Raw genomic sequence first — 19,090 nt, 5'->3', positions numbered from 1 at the left:
TTGTCCACACTGTGCATTTTTCTGTTCGTCAAGGGCATGCGTTATAGCGCTGTCAACAGCGAACGTGAGGCATGCCCGCGACGCATGCCCTCTGACCGTATCCAAAAAACAAAAATGACAATGTTGACGTTGCGTTCGTTGACGCATTTAATTATTGAATGCGCCAATATGAAAGTTGATGACGAAAAATATTCATGATGAAAGTGCACAGTGCGGACATAGCTAATACCACCTATACTTACTCTCTTTTGTTTCTTGTCAAACAGGTGGTCAACCTACGTTGGCCTAACTAAATTCTTAGAAATTAGTGTAAGTAGGTCTAAGAATCGGCTAACATCAACCCTAAAGGTTTACGTAGCCAACGGGTAAAAACGGGGCCCTATTACTAAGACCTTCTTGTCACTTGTCTGTCCGATTGTCTGTCTCCAGGCTCAAGAACAAGAGATTGTGTATATTTTCTGCTGCCGCTATAACAACAAATACTAAAATCAGACGTGGGAGAGCCATGCTTCGGCACGAATGGGCCGGCTCGACCGGAGAAATACCACGTTCTCACAGAAAACCGGCGTGAAACTGCGCTTGCGCTGTGTATCGCCGAGTGAGTGATTTTACCGGAGGCCTGCTCTATATGGGTTCGGAACCCTTCGTGCGCGAGTCCAACTGCACATGGCCTATTTTTTTCTCACACACCTCAATGTAAAGTGCTTTCTTTTAATATCTGTTTTATCTATCATCTATTTTATATCGTTGCCTCAGGTAAAGTAAACAATCCTCTGTCCTGAGGTAAAAGGGACCGTCGGACCCTCGAGATCACTCTGTTATTGTTTTGAAGGTAAATGAAAAAGATTTAAATATTACACTAATCTTAAAATATTTTTCATTTCCTTTACTTACATTAATAATAATTAAATAGTTTAAAGCCGATTGAAAACTCAAGGCCCCATACATGGTACGATTCGTCTATACTCTATACCATTGATTCCCAAAGTGGTCCAGGTGGACCCCCAGGGGTCCACAGGAGCCCGATAGGGGTCTACGCTTGCGTGGAAGAAAAATGGGGGTCCACGAGTCTATGAAAATTAGGTGACCCGACTTGACTTCTCCTATGAATATAGGCAGACAATATTATATTAGCAGATTAAATATTAATCCCTCTACCAAGTATATCCCTCCCATTAAAATTGTAACTTTTATCTCAGGTTACCATTGTAGAAATTTTAATTTTGATTATATTGCGAGTTGCGACTGTTTTTAAAATAATAATCATGGTTAGTTTTGATGTTAAATTGATTCTACTTCGATATAACAACATAAAAGTGTGGTAATAATAGCTACAAAACAAGAAAAATTAAATATTAGTGTTAAATTTTGAATTTTTTACCAAGTCCGAAGTGGAAGCTTATTGGTTCCTTGCTCCATTGGTTGACTTGTGAGTCAAACTGAGTCACTAACGTTATCATGTGTCGAGGTCTCGATACTATTTCGAAAGTGCTTCGTGCTTCCAACTTAGGTTGTCTAACGTTTTCGTATCGACAACTCGATACGCTTGCGATAGGTACGAAACGTTACAAACGTTACAAACGTTTCGTACCTATCGCAAGCGTATCGAGTTGTCGATACGAAAACGTTAGACAACCTAAGTTGGAAGCACGAAGCACTTTCGAAATAGTATCGAGACCTCGACATGATAACGTTAGTGACGTCACACAACCGTAAATATGAGTGAGCAAAATAGAACGAATGGTCGTAAAATTGAATGAAAATTTCATTCATAAACTAGATACGTATTTAATCAATTAAAAACTTTGTGATTTTAGGGCACTTCAAACATAAACGCTGTTCACATTTTTTTTTTTTAATAAAATAAGGGGGCAAACGAGCAAACGGGTCACCTGATGGAAAGCAACTTCCGTCGCCCATGGACACTCGCAGCATCAGAAGAGCTGCAGGTGCGTTGTCGTCCTTTTAAGAGGGAATAGGGTAATAGGGGAGGGTAGGGAAGGGAATAAGGTAAGAGATTGGGCCTCCGGTAAACTCACTCACTCGGCGAAACACAGCGCAAGCGCTGTTTCACGCCGGTTTTCTGTGAGTACGTGGTATTTCTCCGGTCGAGCCGGCCCATTCGTGCCGAAGCATGGCTCTCCCACGTATATCTATATATACCACGTATATATTATGACGCAATATGACGAAACTGCAGTACAAGTTAATATTATATATTCATTAAGACGAATGGTATTTATTAATAAAATTTTTCTTTTAATGAAATAAGGGGGCAAACGAGCAAACGGGTCACATGATGGAAAGCAACTACCGTTGCCGATGGACACTCGCAGCATCAGAAGAGCTGCAGGTGCGTTGCCGGCCTTTTAAGAGGGAATAGGGGAAGGTAGGGAAGGGAAAAGGGCCTCCGGTAAACTCACTCACTCGGTGAAACACAGCGCAAGCGCTGTTTCACGCCGGTTTTCTTTGAGCGCGTGGTATTTCTCAAACATGTCTCTCCCACGTCCTTCGCTGAAAGTTGCTTACAACTTTTTATGAAGTAAACCCAAATTTTCCAGAAGTGAGTGAGATGATAATGAACCATTGCTAAGTACACTCTCGATCATGGCAAGTATAAAACAAAAACTTTATGAAAAGAAAATTTTCCGTCTTGATCTTAAATAGGCTCTATGTTATAAAATAAAAGTTTATCAAAATCGACCCAACAGTCAGCATCGAAATTTTCCGATACGATAGACAGACAGACAGACACACACAAAAGGTCACGTCAAACTTATACCACGGCTTTGAAGTGAACTTCATACAAAATTTTCTGTCTAAATCTGTTTAAACGAGTGCCAAATAATTTTACACCATTATTATCTACGACGATAGAATTTAATTTTGCTTGTCACAGAACTAGTGTAACTGTATTTTAAAATACCAATTTATTCTTCAATAGCTCGGAAGCGTGTGATTTTAAAAAGTTACAATTTTTACAAATCAATTTTATTTATTCCGCTGCACGTTCGACTTGAATTGAAAACTTATTTTATATTTACAAGTATGAATTCACAACCCTAAGGGCCTGTTTCAGCACTTCCTGATTACTACTGGATAGGCTATCCACAACTTGTCTGACAGGTACAATATGAAGTATGTGTCAGATAAGTTGTGGATAGTCTATCCGGCACTTGTCAGGAAGTGGTGAAACAGGCCCTTACATTTAAAAATAAACTTTAAAATAATTATTAAACTAAAGTGCAATAAATGCTTGAATCTTACAAAAAATGCTTGCTCGTCCTCTAGAATCTCTGCACTTCGGAGTTCGGTGTAATTTTAAATTTTATATTCTCTCTCCGCTGAACTGCGCTCCGTTCTTTCTGCACTGAACCTTAGTCCCACTTTTTTTTGCTGCGCAGGAGAAACCCATCTTGGGTGCCCCGGGTTGTGAGTGTGCCTCAGTAAGCTGAAGCACCCCGGGGGTATGTGGGACTCTTATCCACTAAAACCACCTGCGGTTTGCCTTCAGCCGTATACGGAGGGATATCCTGGATCTGTCTAACACAGGACTCCCTCCACGACCGGCCGGTCTACCTCAAAAGGGACCGGACTTCCACCAAAGTTAGGGAATGCTCCGGCAAACTGAAGCGTTCCCCTCGGCGCCGGGACTAGCTAAGCCGGGCAGGTTCCCAGGTTCCTTGCCCGGAGCCCTTAGTCTCACTTGTGCTAGTCTGGGCTAAGCTGACTTAGATGAAATTTGGTATGGCGATACTTTAAAAGACGGGAAAAGACATAGCTTATGCGACGTCTTTTAAGTTTTAAAGTACCGCTTTTTACGGAAAAATATTTGAATTCAGACGTGGGAGAACCATCCTTCCGGGCCGGCTCGACCGGAAAAATACCACGTTCTCACAGAAAACCGGCGTGAAACAGCGCTTGCGCTGTGTTTCGCCGAGTGAGTGAGTTTACCGGAGGCCCAATGCCCTACCCTATTGCCTTCCCTACCCTCCCCTATTCCCTTCCCTTCCCATCCCTACCCTACCCCTATTAGCCTATTCCCTCTTAAAAGGCCCGCAACGCACCTGCAGCTCTTCTGATGCTGCGAGTGTCCATACTCCGACGGAAGTTGCTTTCCATCAGGGGACCCGTTTTCTCGTTTGCCCCCATATTTAATTTAAAAAAAATAAACTCCTTGTTAGGTATTTTTTGCGACAAAACCTATCCCGGTATTCAAAGTATTTCCATGCCTAATTCCATCAAAATTGCTTTAGCTGTAAACACGTAGAGACCACAGACATACATTATTATTATAATATTAGATGATGCCCGTTGCGCCAAAATTCGTTTATCGCGCGGGGACCGTACATTTTTTCGGAACAAAAAGTATCTCCATGCCAAATTTCAGCAAAATCGGTTCAGCGGTTTGGGCGTGAAGAGGTAACAGACAGACAGACACACTTTCGCATATTTTATAATATTATTAGTATATTAGTATGGATATTAGTATGGATTAATACGGCTGGTTAAAGCTAGCTTTTGATGTGTTCCATCATCCATGTAAATCGCTAATTGGAAAATGACAAAACGTCGCTTGAAACTCAGTTTAGAATGGAGTCTTTGTGAGCCGCGCTGTTTGAAACTAGATTAATAATTTGCAGCTTAAAACGCTGACAGTCAAGCTATAGAGACAGCTTAAGTTTTAACTTTCAGTTAGCATTTGTTGCATTTGTTGTCTGTGATTGAAGCATAAATATGCTGAAATAATATAAAATATTTTTTTACTCAAAATAGGTATTATAAATACACTTTTTGATTTAAGTTAATGCCTGTTGCGGCGTGCGTTTGCGGGCAAATTTAATGCGGACCACCATCCGCGGTCCGTGTGTTATCACGGAGAGTGCTCTGAGGAATTGTTCCACGCGAAAAATATAATATACCATCCTAATCACCTTGATAAGTGGCAGTCTTCCACCGTGCGTTTTTCGCGTAACTTTCTGCCTAGCACTGTAAAACTCTGGAACGAACTGTTACCAGCAGTATTTCCGGAAACAATACGACCTGCAAACCTTTAAGAAGGTTTTCAGTAGAGCGTATTCCCTCTTAAAAAGGCCGGCAACGCACCTGCAGCTCTTCTGTTCTGATGTAGTGAGTATCCATGGTCGACGGTAGTTGCCATTTCCATCAGGTTACCGATTACCGATACCGATTATCTCGTTTGCCCCCTTACGAGTATCTTATACTAAAAAACACGCGTAAATAACGTTCAATTTTATATGATCTATCGCAATTCTATCGCTGCAAAACGATCTTTATATTTTGAGCGATCTATACCTACATAATAATTTATAATTTAGATCTTTAAAATCCGCTTAAGAAAAATGTGTCCCCAAGTTTTTAATTAAATCTACATAATGAATAAACGATTAGCATTTCTGAGTCTTAAAAGTTCAACATGCATAATGTATTTTTAAACTGCATCTTTAAGTTGCGACACTTTGAGAATCACTGCTGTTAAAGTTTTAATTAATGCAAATTATGATGGGCTTCTAGGATTCTGTAGTGACTACAAGAAACACTAATTACAATTTAGCTCCGTCTATCCGTCCGTCCATCCAATAAATTTCTAGATGATTTTTCATCATTTTTCTAGATAAAAAGTATCCTATGTCCTTCCCACCCGGGGAAGGACATAGGATACTTTATACTATGGAGATACTCAAAGTATCATATATAATACACAATTTCATCAAAATCAGTTCAGTGGTTTGAACGTGGAGAGGTAACAAACAGACAGACACACTTCGGTATTTATAATAAACTTCCGTGGCCAATTTTACGTTTCGACGCATTCGGCTCTGACTCACGAGAAGAGCCGAAGTTACGCCGCCGAAATTCAGTAGCGTAACTTTGTGTGAGTATTCAGTGTCTCGAACTCTGTCGTGGCGTCGCGTCGCACTATGGAAAATGGTAGAACTAGAGCATATCATAAATGGTTTTTAAAAATATCACAATTTGAACGAAATATTTATTGCATTCAATACTCTAATAACCTAATAATCCTAATCAGACATTTTTTTCTACTAAAACTGCATAAATATTTTTTTATCATAGGTTGAAGTAAGTTGAAGTAGCGGATGGCTCATTCAAATGTTTGCATACACATAATTCAAATGAATATTGTGAAAAAAGTATTTAGCATATTATGCATGCGGTTTTATACATTTTTAAAAAGGATATTTTATGTTCCTAATAATGAGCTATTAACTTTTTTTAATATGCTTTTTATTTTTGAGTAAGTACTTAAAAATTGACATACCCTATTTTTCACTTTTTTTTTTCGTCGAAGGTTTTCACATTTACCCACGCCTCCCCACGCGCAACTTTATGTGTTATCTGATAACCTAACTATTCATAAATGAAAAATTAAAGAAATCAGCTGCGGAAGTTTGCGGTCCTGGAAGTTATGGGGAAAAATGTGATAGAGGTCGGAGTAGATAATTCGGTATCTTTTGCGGTTACTGCAAAATCAATATTAACCACAATATTTTGATAGCAATAGCTTATTATATTCTAGTCTGCAGTCGTCCTGCGTGAGTAAATATGCATAACATTGATATTAGTACGTATTTCATATCTAAAAAACAGTATATAAGGAGAAGCAAATATCTTCAAATTGCACACTTCAGCGTGTATTTCATATTAAGTGACACTTATTTAAATTGGTTATTTCCATTAAAATGTCAACTTTCAACTGTATTAAAGGCGATTTCATCATTCCCTATATCGAGCGTGGCAGAACCTTGGAATCGTTGTCCATAGTTCTACAGCAAACATATGTTTCTGAAAACAACTCGTGTTTTGTAATTGGTGACATTCAAAGACATTTTCTGCCTTCTTTCAATAAGCGCTGGGCTCAAGCATCACGGAAAAAGGACAAATTTATTCGGAATAATACAAGCTGGCTGGAGTCAGGATATTCAGTAAAGTTTCCGGAGTCTGAAGCACATTCACTGCCATCAACTTCTGGTGAACGAAGAAGATAAGTGGAAACTCAAGTGATGGAAATACAGCACGAAGGTTACTTTACAATTACACTTGCTCGACGAACATAACAGGTCTTGATGAAACATTGATTAAACGCTTGTATATTATTTTACAAGCTCTATCTTCTGGAATGATGATCGATCCCGAAAAATTTGGAGTTTATGCCTTAGAAACTGCGTGAATTGATGTTAGTAACTATGATTGGTACTACATGCACAAATTACTTATACACGGAGAAAACGTGATCAAACATTTTTCTGTTCTTCCTATTGGGCAACTGTCGGAAGATGCACAAGAGTCGCGCAATAAAGACTACAGAAATATGCGCCTACACCATGCCAGAAAATGAAGACGTATTTAAAACGCTTCTATATACTTCAGAGCTATACCTTTTTAAGTTTAATAAACCCTTATGTGAGAAATGTGAAGGATCTTGATGAAGAGGCACAAAGTCTTATGAAGGTGGTACCTGAAGGTGATGCTACATTTACACCGGAAGTAATTTTAGTTAGGAATAGTGAGGATGATAACAATTAGATACAACATTATAATATTTAGACAAATAAGATTTGTCTTATCTGTTGGTGTGAGGTATAGATAGGTACTATACGATTTTATAATTTTATGTATTTTATTATGCTTGTGTGATAAGTAATTGTTTAAGTATTCTTAATTTTACTCTTATTAGTACTTATTTATAAAAAATAAACAACTACTTGTATTACTTTTTCTGTTTTCTTTTTTTTTAACCTCAAATAAATATGTATACATTGAAAAAAATACAAAAGTTGATTATTTTTTCAATCTTTGTATATCACTGTATACATGTGCCAAATCTCAATACAATACGATGAAAAACCTTGAAGTTACAGATTTTTGATCCGATACGGACCTAAAATTTTCCACTGTGCGTCGTGCCGTGTTATAATAAGTGTCCTCACGCCCGAATCTTCGTTGACAATTCAACCGAACTTCGGTTCGCGACTCGCGTATAATGTGTTGCTATACAAAACATTTCCACTGAAACGCTGCCGAACTTACGCCCGGACGAAGTTCGGCTGTACGCGATAAGGCGACGTAATTTCGGCATTTTGCAGGCCTAAATATGTTAATCTTCAGCCGCGTATTTTCGGCATGGTGTGTTTACACAAGTTTTGTTCTGAATAGTAAGTATAAGAGCCGTGACCACAAATCACAATAACTAAGGTTGGGTTGCACCAGAGGCGTGGTTAAAGTTAAGGTTATAGTTAAGGCTAAATTTAGCTTTAACTTTAACCTTAACTTTGACCGGAGAAATTGACAGATGACAGCTGGTCCAACAAGGTTATAAATGAACGTGGGCGGGGGCGCTGCTGGTAAAGGAGAACTGTCAAAAATTGCGTTTTTGTATGATGACAGCGTTAATTCCTTTTTTCGCCACGTGCATTTTCATTTCATTCACGTGCAAAACCTTGTCGAGCTCTATTGTTATGGTTAAATATGGCGTCATAATGGCGTCCATAATCCATTTTTAACTTTAACCAAAGATTTGACATTTTGCATTGTAGTTAAAGTTATAGTTCAAGTTATAGTTATCGTTAAAGTTAGTTGGTGCAACCCAACCTAAGTAGTCTAGCAGTACGTTAACACCTGGGCTCGAAGTTTTAATACTTTAAGCCTTTTACTGTGTCGTGCAAAGTTTCGCTAGACGCCGTAGTCTGTAAGCTGTAACTACATACCTAGTCACTAAAACTAACAAAGGTTTTATACGTGGGAGAGCCAGGCTTCGGCACGAATGGGCCGGCTCGACCGGAGAAATACCACGTTCTCACAGAAAACCGGCGTGAAACAGCGCTAGCGCTGTGTTTCGCCGAGTGAGTGAGTTTACCGGAGGCCCAATCCGCTACCCTATTCCCTTCCCTACCCTCTCCTATTCCCTTCCCATCACTACCCTCCCCTATTACCCTATTCCCTCTCAAAAGGCCGGCAACGCACCTGCAGCTCTTCTGATGCTGCCAGTGTCCATGGGCGACGGAAGTCGCTTTCCATCAGGTGACCCGTTTGCTCGTTTGCCCCCTTATTTCATTAAAAAAAAGGTTTTAATGTGCTAACATTTAGTAATAGGGAATAGCTTAGGTCGGAGCAGAGGGCGCTACTAGGTCATATCTATCTATATATTAATACTTTTATATATTTTATACATATATTAAACCCCTTTGACGAAAAATGGGGAAACGTAGGTGAATGAAATTTTGCACAGTTATAGTTTATAAAGTGAAGGAGTGCATCGAGCTAATATTATTATGAAATTATACTTTTATCACACATTTTTTAACAAATAAAACATTACACACACTACAGCACACACACTACGAAAAATGACAGATTTTTGAGTGACAAGCCTATACATACGAATTATACTCTTTTATTTATGATTGAAGTCTGTTGACAACAAGGTGACAAACTGAAAATGGATTATAGTTTTTTTTATTGAATCTTAGATACTATTAGACAATGCTTACACGGCCAGTCTGAGATCAGCTGAGTCCCAGAGACAAGAGTTGAAAAAAATATGATAAAGTCAATATTTTTTTACAAAATATAGGTAGTAGACCTAATGTCGTTGAAACTAAGGTCGAATTTCGACCATTGGGCGATCTTCTAGTAGTAAATAATACGACCAAAATCTGACATGTTTCATAGTGCATACGTTGATGCATCTACGCGTCGCGTTGCGGTCTAAAAATCAGAAATGTTTTCAAACGTCGGACAAAACTTTTTGTTTACTTACTCTTTTTACGTCTGTTACTTACTTTTTGTTTACGTCTGTGCATGTGTGTAGCACAACTACCTCTAGCAAGAAACTAATTTTGGCGCAACGGAGTGGCAGGCGTATTGTTAGATTTTAAAATCTATCGCTAGTTTTTGACGTTAAACTTTTAGATCCAGCAAGATGGATGCCAAAATAAGTTAAAAAGTAATAACAATAGTTTCAGTATTTCGTAATGCAACGATTTGACGTTGACTGATCGACGCCGGCCGAAATTCCGGCGGGAGAAATAAAACATGGCCGCCGAAAATCGCGGTAAAAATATTGGCGCGCAATTTTCTGCGGTGCGGAATCATGTCACTCGAATTTTCAAATTTTGTTTTTTTTTCTGCCCTACCGCATGGTATTGGATTTGTTCGTTGCAGCCAAAGATTGAATTTTAAAAAATCTGTGATTTGCTTGTTACCTTTTCTCTGCGGCACGGAAGTCGGAAATCGGAATGTCACTCGATTTTTTTTCTTAACTAGGTCATGGTATTGGATTTGTTCCGTTGCAGCTGAGGTTGCAGCAAAAGATTGAATGTTGAAAAATCTGTGATTAACTTGTTAACGTACGTCTCGGTAATATAGCAAAATTGATTAAATACGGACTTTTATTTACGGAGTGTGTATTATATCCACCCTTACTTAATATTATAAATGCGAAAGTGTGTACGTCTGTCTGTTTGTCTGTTACCTCTTCACGCCCAAACCGCTGAACTGATTTTGTTGGTATGGAGATACTTTGAGTGCCTGGAAAGGACGATACTTTTTTATCCCAAAATGTACAGTTGCCGCAAGAATTTTGGCGCAACGGAGTTACGCCTTCTAGTATGAATTAACATTATACAAGTAATAGTTTGAGCTAGAAACGTCGAGAAACAGACAATTATTGTAATCACACCCTGCTGATATTGTTCCAAAGCAATAAATGATAAATGTTCCAATTTCAATCATATCGGGGAGATACGTAAGTACGATCACACTTGGCTACATTAAATTTAGCCCTTAAATCATGATGGACAAACACTGATGATTACGAACATGTAGAAGGCATAATATTTGTCTATGATTGCCCTTGATCGACGTTTATAATTATGTTTGTGAATTGGGTGACTAAAGCAAAATAAAATATATGATCTTATAATTCATTTTTGTGCTTGATATTCTAATAAGCAACGAATTGTTTCATATTTTAAACTTAGATACTACACTCTATGGGCGTACCCAGAGGGGGCAGGGGGGCAACTGAAAGTGCAGCACCAGCATATACAGTAAACACTTTTTCGACATTTGACAACGTTTCTGTCAATATTAATGGCGCATGTCGCATTTCGTTTGAATTTTTGTCAATTGCGGTCGCTTGCGCTTGCGGCAAAAATCGGAAAGTCACTTTTAAATTTTAAGGTGACGCCGCGTTATAGTAAAAAACCTTGTTGAATATGTTTTAAGCAATAGAACAGCAAAAAATAGAAAGGGCGTAAGCGACAAAATGGTTTTTGTCGCGTAATTTAAAAACCATAAATGGGCAAATTAAAGTGTATGCTTGATCTATGTACAAATTTTGGAAGCTTAAATTCCTCTGTTGGAAAAATAGGAATCCCTTTTTTTACAGAGGTATTTTTGATTGATTATTTTGTGTTACCTATAAAAGTTGACCAATCGTGTTATGTTATGGGCAATTCAAAGACAAAGACATGATGAATACTGACAATGAAGCTTTAGTCATTGCTGAGAAAAATCGATATCGCTACATCCAAATTATCAAGGCGTTTGCGTAGTGCGTACATTCACCAATAGCTGATAGCAGTTAGCACGAAGGCATCATCTTATAATTTATTGTCTTCCAATCAATTGAAAACTGACGAAAATTTGATGGATGACGAATTAAACGAAACCCTTTTTACTGTCCGAGTCGGGATTATCGCTTTTACGTTGATTAATAGTACTTGCCTCAATGATATTCTATGTTACTAACGTAACTAGATTGGAAGTTTACGGTAGCAACGCGTTGCCACAGATGCCTGCAGGCATATCTCACATACATAATGACATAACGAATATATGACTGATGATTACGAACATGTAGAAGGCATAATATTTGTCTATGATTGCCCTTGATCGACGTTTATAATTATGTTTGTGAATTGGGTGACTAAAGCAAAATAAAATATATGATCTTATAATTCATTTTTGTGCTTGATATTCTAATAAGCAACGAATTGTTTCATATTTTAAACTTAGATACTACACTCTATGGGCGTACCCAGAGGGGGCAGGGGGGCAACTGAAAGTGCAGCACCAGCATATACAGTAAACACTTTTTCGACATTTGACAACGTTTCTGTCAATATTAATGGCGCATGTCGCATTTCGTTTGAATTTTTGTCAATTGCGGTCGCTTGCGCTTGCGGCAAAAATCGGAAAGTCACTTTTAAATTTTAAGGTGACGCCGCGTTATAGTAAAAAACCTTGTTGAATATGTTTTAAGCAATAGAACAGCAAAAAATAGAAAGGGCGTAAGCGACAAAATGGTTTTTGTCGCGTAATTTAAAAACCATAAATGGGCAAATTAAAGTGTATGCTTGATCTATGTACAAATTTTGGAAGCTTAAATTCCTCTGTTGGAAAAATAGGAATCCCTTTTTTTACAGAGGTATTTTTGATTGATTATTTTGTGTTACCTATAAAAGTTGACCAATCGTGTTATGTTATGGGCAATTCAAAGACAAAGACATGATGAATACTGACAATGAAGCTTTAGTCATTGCTGAGAAAAATCGATATCGCGACATCCAAATTATCAAGGCGTTTGCGTAGTGCGTACATTCACCAATAGCTGATAGCAGTTAGCACGAAGGCATCATCTTATAATTTATTGTCTTCCAATCAATTGAAAACTGACGAAAATTTGATGGCCTTTAATTAGATTAAAAAAAAAAAAAAATTTGATGGATGACGAATTAAATGAAACCCTTTTTACTGTCCGAGTCGGGATTATCGCTTTTACGTTGATTAATAGTACTTGCCTACCTATTTCAATTTGAATTATCTTGTCTTGTCTGTCAACAAGTGTAAAAAAACTACTTGTTAGATCTCGTTTAAACCAATTTTCGTTGGTAGTTTTTATAGTAATGTACATCATAATATATTTTTTGACTTATTATGCCCCTACTTTAGAAGTTAGAGGGGGGGGACACATTTTACCACTTTGGAAGAGTCTCTCTCGCAAACTATTCAGGTTAGAAAAAAATGATTTTAGAAACATCAATATGATTTTTAAAGATCTATTCCATAGATACCCTACACGCATGGGTTGGATGAAAAAAAAATTGTTTCAGTTGTAGGCTATTATATATTATATACTTACACCTAAAATTTTTAATATTTTTTCCATTGTTGTATCAAAATCTTAATGCGGTTCACAGACTACATCTATTTACCAAGTTTCAATAGTATAGCTCTTAGTTTCGGAGAAAAGTGGCTGTGACATACGGACGGACAGACATGACGAGAAGCTATAAGGGTTCCGTTTTTGCCATTTGGCTAGGGAGCCCTGAAAAAGTATTTGTGTTCCGATAGGTTCCGATCTACGCAAAGAATAATTTTTAAATTTGCAGGTAGTTTCGAAATATAACTTTGCAAGTTTGACATTAATAACTGTCACCTTACGGCTCACGCATTTAATTCATGTCTCGGTACCGTGTGTGCGTGGTCGCGATGATGAGTCCGGACTCATCCCGGAGCCACTCCGATTTGTAAGCTGGGTTATAATATTGTTATTATCTTGTCGATTTTCGGACTTTTGTGCGCGTTTCGTTCGGCAGACGGGGTTGATATTGCATCCCTCGATGGGCCGTTGCATACGTTTAAAATTTAAATTAGTGACTTTTTTTGTGATCCGTGGGGCTCAGCACAGAAACTACATAGGTGAGTACTTACAGTAAAACCGATTTGTTCATGTTCTAGCTAATATTTTCCTAACCGACGACCGATTCATCAGTCTACAGTCTACACTCTACTGTCTAGAGAGTATAGTTTAAAGTTAAAAGTTACTTAATAACTTAAACATTTTTACTACCTACGATGTTATCTTTAAACAAATATTGTAGATGCGAAAGTGAGTCTGTCTGTCTATTACCTCTTCACGCCCAAGTCGCTGAACCGATTTGGTACGGAAATACTTTCAGTCCCGGGAACGGGCATAGGATATATTTTGATATGAACAATTCACGCATGATAAACGGAGTCTTAAAACAATAGCTGCTGTAGTATCATTTTTTATTTTATTTATTATAGCAATAAAGCAATATTATTTTTTTGTTTTTTACAGATTGGCAGACGTTCTCGTGGCGTGTACGGCGCAGTGTGTACACGAATGCGGTGCAGTGTAGTGGCGGCCGAGCCGAGCCGTGCGGAGCCCGTCGGCCCGAGCCGAGCTGAGCCTAGCGGAGCCGAGCCGAGCGATGCCGAGCCTAAGGCTGCGTTCCACTGAAGCGGAGCGGAGCTTAGCGGTGCCCGAATCGACACATCGTGCTATTCCAGCGGAATGACAGCGAAGATTTCGAGCATGGTGATTGGTCATTTCGGCACCGCTAAGCTCCGCTTTGCTTCAATGGAAACGCAGCCTAAAGGCCGAGCTAGCGGAGCCGAGCAGAGCCGTGCCGAGCGAAGCCGAGCGGAGCCGCGTCGGCCTGTGCCGAGCCGAGCCGTGCTGAGCCGTGCACGGCTGTACCGCGGGGCGCCGTGCCACCACCACTTAAGTATTAATTCCACCTTTCTATTCCATTTCATTTAGTAAGGTTTTAAATACGGGACTTTGTTGAGTGTCAACGTCTTTAAATTACTGAACTGGAAATAACTGCATTACCTAAGTACCTACATCGCTCTAAAATCATAATCACAGATCGATGCCTAAAACGACATGGTACACCTTGTATACAACTTTGACTATTAGGTATGTTTCTATGAGAAATGCCATAACGTCATGAATTTTCCCATACAAAGTTTAAACAGTTAAGTATAGCTGTTTCAGCACCGCCACCGGCGGCGCTACTTTCACAGTGAACTCTTTGGCCGCGTCCCCATCGGACACGACGCGGCGCCGCCACCGTGTTACGGCACGACGCCGCCACCGTGATACGGTACGGTGCCGCACCGTGTCACGGTGCCGCGTACGGTGCAGTGCGCCAACCCGCGTCCCTATTCAGTCGATATTTACGCTGGAACGAAAGTGCTTGTCTGGATATGGATCGCGAAACAATTATTCTCTTGTTGTGACTAAGTAGAAATTTATTTTTGCTATTTTTTGCTCCGTACCAATAATGACAACAGATAGGCACTTGAAATGTTCACAATACTCAATTGTATTTATACTTTAAAAATTGATGGAAAAATTAAAATAAAACTTAGTAATTATGGGGGCTCCCGTACAAAAAACATAATGTTTTGGTTATTTTCTCTACAATAATGGTACGTTCGAGCGCGAGCCTAACTCGCACTTGGCCGATTTTTATCTGTTCCAAATTTGTGCCTCGTGTAAGTTTAGACACAATTTTTTTGCGGCACCGTTTGCGGCACCGTGACACGGTGCGGCGCCGTACCGTGTCACGGTGGCGGCGTCGTGCCGTAATGCGGTGACGGCGCCGTGCCGTGTCTGATCGGGACGCGGCCTTTATTATAAGGGACATATACACAACCTAAAGTTTAATCACTTTGTTTTGTTATATCCTGTATATTATATCTAATATTATATAAAAATAAGTCGGGTTTTCCTTCCTGACGCTATAACTCCAGAACGCACGAATCGATTTCTACGGTTTTGCATTCGTTGGGAAGGTCTCGGGCTACGTAAGGTCTATAGAAAAAAATTCTGAAAAAACTTCAAGAGAAAAGCAGGAAAACAGGGAAAATCATTTTTCACATACAGCGCCATCTTTGATACATAGCAGGTACTACAACGGCGCCAGGTCGTTGTGTGTGAGTAGGGATACTAGGATACGAAAATAAACTGTACGTTTTATCCAGGCGGCGGAGCCGTGGGCGAAAAACTAGTATTTTATATATATATATTTCAATAGATGTATCTATTACCCTCACATGTACCCAACTGGCTACCTCTTGGGTACCTTAGGTTACCAATCTCTAGAGGTCCGACAAGGCGTTGACCTAACATTGGTTGCATTAAAAATGCTTCGCAATATAATCGACTAGATGTCCCGCGCGGCTTCGCCCACGTAAATTAGGAATTTTACAGAAACCGTACATTTTCCCATAAAAAATAGCTCTTATGTCCCTACTCCCTTCACTTGGTCTACTCTATGTCTGTGCTTAATATTGCCATAAAAATTGCTCCAGTAGTTCGTAATTTCTTATATTTCCTCCGTTTTTCCCACGTTTTCCTGAGTTTCTTCGGTCGTATTATTCTTAGCGTGATAATATTTAGCCTATAGTCTTACTCGATAAATGAGCTATCTAATACTGAAATAAGTTTTTAAATCGGACCTGTAGTTCCTGAGATTAACGCGTTCAAACAAACATGCTCTTCAGGTTTATAATATGAGGTAGGTATATATTTTTTTTAAATTATCGCCTGACAAACTCGAGTGTCGATCTAAAAGACTATGAAAAGTACCAATAACAGGGTCATAGGCTCATAAGTCATAACCATGGGACGATGCATGGTATAATATGGTAGTGATGTAATTTGCATAGTAGCATATGCTTTCCGTTCTTAAAACAACACCGAAACTCCTAAACTTGTATCTATATACAATCAGGAGATCTCTGAGCACCTTCCGAACCACGGTATACCAGGTATACCTCGGTGCAAAATCTTACTTGTTGGTAGCATATGCTTAGAATACTTTTCACGAAACCGAAGTCACCACATGTTTCCCTATAAATTTTGAGGAGTTCCCTCGATTACTTATGGATCCTTCATCAGATCACCACTTTTGTGAATATAATACTAAATTGGGATGATACCCTATATTATACCAAAAGAAAAATTTTGAAAATCGGCTAACAAACGGCGGAGTAATCGTTCAACATAAGAAAACGAACATAACACCTCCCCCATTTTGAAAGTGGGTTAAAATTGTAGCCTATGTGTTATTCTGATGTATAAGCTATATTATTGTCAAGTTTCATTAAAATCCGTTCTGTAGTTTTTGCGTGAAAGAGTAACAAACATCCATACATCCACACATCCATACATCCAAACAAACTTTCGCCTTTATAATATTAGTAGGATTGCCCTGCGGGGCTAAGATGGTCGCTTTGAAGAATCATGATATGAATCATAATATGATTCATTTTTCTAAAATCGCAAAATGCAACTCTGCTTGCAATTCATTTCTGTATTTTTGTACTGATTTGACATTTGTCAGTTTGACAGTTTTGACAATTCATTTGCTGAATTGATTGAGAGGAATTGCTAAATGTGACCATTTTAGCCCCGCAGAACTCCATGCCTTAATTTGCCGCTTGTTTGTGCCTGACAACTATCTAAAACACCGTCCTAGCCGTCGGCCAAAATTATTCGCACTGTCGACATGTCGTTCCTTGGAGCCACCTAGCGATTTTCCTAAGACAATTTTCCGCCGTGCTTACTGCCTCAGCCAAATTATTTCCATAAAAAATAATTGCTGTGTCATATTAAATATGTCGTTCATATATAAAATGAAGAGTGTAGGGCCTAAGATACTCCCTTGTGGTATGCCCAAATTAATATTTTGTAAATTGCTTCTATGATGGTTAATTTTAACACATTGTTTGCGATTAATTAAATAACTGTTGAACCAGGCTAAGGCGTTACCTCTTATTCCCATTAATTCTAACTCACGCAACAAGATTTTGACGGAGATTGTGTCGAACGCCTTAGCGAGGTCTATAAAAGCGCCAATACATGAACGTTTCTCATCAAGACGTCCTGAAACTATATGCGTCAATAATTTCACTGCATCTTCTGTTGACCTGTTTGCGCGAAAACCGAATTGTTTGTCGGAAATTAAATTATTTTTATCTAGAAAGCTAACTAGGCGTTTGTGGACAATTTTTTCTAAAATTTTTGAAAATGAACACAGAAGAGAAATAGGTCTGTAATTACTAGCATCTGATCTACTACCATTCTTGTATACCGGTGTAACAGCTGCTGTCTTCCACATTGAAGGAAAAAATCCTTCAGATAAACTAAGTTTGCAGATAAAGGTAAATGGTATAATAATGTGACTTTTAATTGATTTTAGCAGTTTGTTGGTAATTCCATCTAAGCCTGGAGCACTATCCATTTTCAGGTTTTTAATGATTGAATCCACTTCACTTTCATCTGTGGGCTGTAAGAAAAGGGACTGAGTAGGTGTGTTGCTAATTTTAATTTTAGATGCAGGTGACGCTTCATTTTCCGTGCTAACTGTAAGCTTATTTGCTAGATTTTGACCGACATTAGAAAAAAAGTTATTACTGTGATCAAGTGAATCCAATATGCTAGGTTTAATTACAGTAAATTCTACTGGATGCCTTTTGATTTTATTTGTGTGAGTTATATTTTTAATTGTTTCCCAAAGCTTTTTCGGGTGCTTTTTATATTTATCTAGCTCCAACTCTTCGTATTTTTGTTTTAGTTTTCGAATAATGTTGCTAGAGAAGTTTCTGTATCGTGTGCAAACAAGTTTTGTTATAGGGTCACTTGTATGAGCACGCAATTTAGCATGCAGAGCATCTCTATGCTTCGAGCATCTAATAAGACCCGGTGTCATCCACGGCTTGAAAGTAAATTTGGATCGACTAATTGGTACGTTAGTTGAATGTTTGTCGATTATGCTTGAAATTTTGCTGCTGAACAAATTAACTGCATGATCCACTATATTTAGTTTAGTAACATCACTCCAGTCCACATTTTCAAGGTCTTTCGAAATTGATTGATAGTCAATTTTTAGATGCATCCGCTTTTTTTCTGTAGAGCGCGGACAAGTTAAGGTAATTCCAGTGATAACGATGTCGTGGTCTGTGATGTCCGTTTTACAGATTACTGACTCAGTCTGAAATTTAGAGGTTACGTTTATGTGATCTAGGCAAGAGTTAGCTCGTGTTGGTTCCGAGATTGTGGGTGCTAAATTTAATTCAGCTAATAGACAGAGGTATCGATTACTTCCATCATCCAGTATCACTCTTTCGAAAATTCCGACACCAAATTATTACTGTTCTGTGGTTGACACATTTTGACTTGTTTCTTTTTATTTATTAGTGTAACGACCAAGACGTTTTTTCTGTG

Source organism: Aricia agestis, chromosome 21, assembly GCF_905147365.1.
Source record: "Aricia agestis chromosome 21, ilAriAges1.1, whole genome shotgun sequence".
In the NCBI taxonomy this organism is placed as follows: domain Eukaryota; kingdom Metazoa; phylum Arthropoda; class Insecta; order Lepidoptera; family Lycaenidae; genus Aricia; species Aricia agestis.
The sequence above is the reverse complement of the archived record's forward strand: the minus strand, read 5'-3'. Positions refer to the sequence as shown.